A 4251-nucleotide genomic window follows, 5' to 3' on the forward strand; every position below is an offset into this window, starting at 1 on the left:
AAGCCAATCAAAGCAAGGATTAATTGCTATTGCTATATAACAATCAAAGGTAATTACTAAACCCTTATTTTAGTTCTTATATGATAAATCTAGGGTTTATAGCTTTGGATATTCAATTGCATGTTCATTAGACAAACTAGATCCAAAAGCTATTAGGGTTTGCATGTACACCATAGGAATGATGTAGTGCTCAAAACCCATCAGTGGTATCAGAGCCTTGGGCTGTTTGTTTGATGTATTTGATGCTATATTTGATTATTGAAGCTTAAAATCGAAAAATTATGCTTTCTGGGGGCTGGACTCGCCGAGTCCATGACTGAACTCGCCGAGTCCACTAGGAACTCGACAAGTCCAGTGCTGACTCGACGAGTCTGAGGCGCAGAAGGCTGATTTTGCGGGATTTTGACCTGTTTTGGCTGTGGATAATTAACTAAAACGTTTTTCATTAATAAAATCCAAATTTTATCAATATTTGGTGATTATCCTTGCCAAAATAGAAGATAATTGTCAAATTTTAGATAATCATTTGTTTTATTAGATAAAGGTTGATTATTTGTAATTTAGATTTGAATTATCTCGTGAAAATAAAATCAAAGGTCAAATTAGATAATCATAAATTAATTGTTTAATTTTAATTTATTTTCAATTTGATCTTGTGTGTTTTGAATAGTTTCAAAACTTGCCCTCAAGTTTTAGAATTTAAAATTTTGATTAAAAGTTTAATTTTGAAAGATTTGAATTTGATATTGCCATATTTATATATAGTTTTAGGCAATATTGGTCTATATTTTATTTAGTATTTTGGTTATTTGCACAGAATTATGGTACTTATAAGGATAAAATGTTATTTGCAGCCAAAATAAAGCATTTTCGAAGAGAGGGACCAGAAGTGACAATATATGGAACATTGAAGACTTGGAGTACAAAAGATGAAGAAATTCACGGATTCAACTGAAACGACGACGTGGCCAAGTACACCACGACGTGGCACGAAGATTCTAGAAGATAAGTTTACGTTAAGAAGGAAGCCTTGCCCGATACAGATAACTCCTTATCCACGACGTGGAGCTTCCTGCCACGACGTGGAATGCGACTTTCCAGAATACTATAAATTCCCTTGCCCATTACGATTGAGGAGACTTTTGACGGAAGAAAGAGGTTCCAGGAGACGATTTACAGCAGAAGTAAGGTTCTGGAAAAGGGTTTCAACACCAAAAGAGTGAAGGTCCATTATTTAGTTTACCTATTTGATACTTATGAACATGTTTCCTTATACTTTGATTTGTGTTAGTGTGTTAGTTGCTATTATGAGCAGCTGAATCTAGCTACTCTTGTTTAGCTAGATGAAGCTTCTAACTTATGAATAGCTTAATTTCGTATGGATTTATTTAGTTGGTAAATTGCTTGTGTTTGGTTTATAATTACCTAGCATGCTTATGGCTGTTTCTTTAGTTGCTTGATTCCATGTTCTGTGTAGCTTAGTGACCATTAACCGCATGAACTTGTTTACCTAATAATTTAGTGAACATTAAATTGTTAGAGCTAGGATTGACCAATATTAGTTAGTAACTAAAGTAAATAAACTTAGCTGTGCTAGAGAACGTAGATTGTGACTATAATTGCGTTTTACATAATAAACCTCACATAGCATATTCATATTCATAATTGGTTCTGTGTTTAATTGTGTGTGACCATACATAGTTTTACATGAATTAATTAACTATTGGTAAAATTAGACTTAAATTACTAATATAATTAAAACCAACTTGATAATCCATAATTATTAGCTGGCCATAAGGACGAAGTGAATTCGAATTAAACAAGAGTGTTTTACTTATTGATTGAATTTGAGCTAAGTTCGTCTGATCTTGTAAAATCAGATAAAACCCTTTTTAAACTTGTTAACAATTAGGTTAATTTAATAGCAAGTAGATTAATTAGTAACACCGTTCCCTGTGATCGATACCTGACTTACTCAAGCTATACTATAATCTAACTAGGTACACTGCCTATAGGTGCATAGTTGGACTAGGTTTGTGAGGTTATAAATATTAAAATTAGTGGGTACTTTTGTGCACATCAAGTTTTTGGCGTCGTTGCCGGGGAGCGGCTTAGTTTTTATTTATTTATTTGCTTTAGATTAATCGATCCTTTTTGTGGGGTAAAACCCGCAAAAAGTTATTTTTCTAGCATAGTTTTTTTTACACGTTACAGAAGTCACGACGTGGAGTACCCTTCCACGACGTGAAAACTGTGATTTCAAGTTTTTATTTTCAAATTTTTTTCGTTTGTTTAGTTCAGTTTTACGTTTTTATTTTTGTTTTTACAGGAGTTCATGACCAGAGGTTCTAACACACCTTTGGTACCACCACTTGAAGATCCCGAGTCTGCAATTCACAAAAAGAAGGATAAGAGCATGAAAGAAGATCAAACACCGAAGAAGACACCTTTACAAGAACCGAAATCAGCCTTTTCAAGGAAGTCAGGAAAGAAAACGGGAGAATCGACTTCATCCTCAAAGAGCAAGTTTGAAATTTTCGATCAATTTCCTAATCCACACGAGACCGAGTACGAATCAGAAAAAGAATTTGGACTTTATATGAGTGAACCCGAGAACGAGCCGGAGAACGAAATGACGGACATTGATGAGATGGCCATAGGGGATTACAAGAAGCGCATTCGAGACGATGTGGGGCCGGGTTTAATACATCCTGCGATACCTGCCAATGCCACATTCGAGTTATAGGGACATATCCTTACTGCACTTAAGGATATCTCATTCTATGGGAAGGATCATGAGGATGCTTTTAAGCATTTGGACGAGGTCAATGATATTGCGGATTATTTTAATACTCCTAATATCCCAAGGGAGACAGCTTTGTTAAGGATGTTACCAGTCACTTTCAAAGGAGCTGCAAAAGACTGGTTGAAGGCTCTTCCATCTGGTACAATCACCACATGGGCCCAATTGCGTGAGAAATTTCTAGATCAGTTTTGCCCACCCTCCAAAATCTCTAAACTCAAGAAGGCGATTGCGAACTTTGAGCAAAATCCGGGGGAGTCCTTATACGAGGCATGGGAGCGCTACAAGGGGTTGTTAAGGAATTGTCCTCAACATGACCTAAATCTTCAGCAAGAAATGTCAATATTCTATTATGGAGTGAACGTCATGACTAGACAACTCCTTGATTCGCAAGGACCACTAACAAAGAAAAACCCAATTCAGGCCAAGGAGCTGATTGAAGAATTTTCAAAGCACTCTCGTGAGTATCACAACCCAGGACGCGATGGAATAAAAGGCAGTGGAGCTGCTCAAACTGAAGAGATGGCTATTGTGATGGTAATGCTTAGCACTATGGATAGGAGATTGACCCAAATGGACCAATCAATTCATGCAATTCGAGTTGGTTGCGAGAGATGTAGTGACCCGCATTTGACAAAAGATTGCACTTTGGATGAATATGGAAACAAGAAAGCTCAAGTTTGCTACTCAAGTGGGGACAAGTATGATGAAGAATAGAGGAAACCGAAGAAAGAGTGGTTCCCTTATGATGAATACAAGAAGAAAAAGGAAGAAAAATATAGACAAACCGGCAGAGGGTTCTACCAAAAAGAGCAACCACTAGTTGAGAAGAAATCAGAATAAGAGACCATGTTGATGAAATTTATGGAAGCTTCAGAAAAAAGACATGATGCTACCGACACTGCAATGGAAGAACAAAGAGCTATAATGAAGAATCATCACGCAATGATGATAGATCAGCAAGCATTAATAAAAAATCAGCAAGCCTCCATCAATAACCTTGAAGTACAACTTGGTCAACTTACCACTTTGGTTAACGAGAAGATGTTCCCGAAAAATCCTGAAAAGAAGACTCAATCTCACGTAATGGCCATAGATACTGAAGAAGAGGCGATTTCTGAGTTCCTAGAAGCCTTATAAGTGGAGCCACAACAGCCCGATCCAAAGCCAAAGAAGCCGAAGCTCAAAAATGAAGAATCTGCTGGAATACCCAGTTCACGTCGTGAGCCCGCTATGCTCACGTCGTGGGCCCGGTCGGAACAGAAAAAATCAGTATCTGTTCCAGCTTATAAATCACCTTTGCCATTCCCGTCTAGAGCTAATCTCAGTCCACTGGAGAGAGAACATCTGGAGTTTATCAAGCAATTGAAGGGTATTCCTATTAATACTCCTTTTATTGATTCACTTGCAAAAGTTCCAGAATATGCTAAGTTCCTACAAGACTTGTT

The 4251-nt window shown here is 37.1% G+C and overlaps 1 non-coding gene across 1 annotated transcript; it reads right to left on the minus strand.

The window, feature by feature from the left end:
* Positions 1–3016: 3016 nt before the first annotated feature.
* Positions 3017–3123, minus strand: LOC145122991 (small nucleolar RNA R71). Its single transcript, XR_013714872.1, has one exon. It is a non-coding gene; the product is annotated as a small nucleolar RNA R71 (small nucleolar RNA).
* Positions 3124–4251: the final 1128 nt, after the last annotated feature.

This window comes from Lactuca virosa, chromosome 6, assembly GCF_052849685.1.
Source record: "Lactuca virosa cultivar CGN04683 chromosome 6, Lactuca_virosa_CGN04683_v6, whole genome shotgun sequence".
In the NCBI taxonomy this organism is placed as follows: domain Eukaryota; kingdom Viridiplantae; phylum Streptophyta; class Magnoliopsida; order Asterales; family Asteraceae; genus Lactuca; species Lactuca virosa.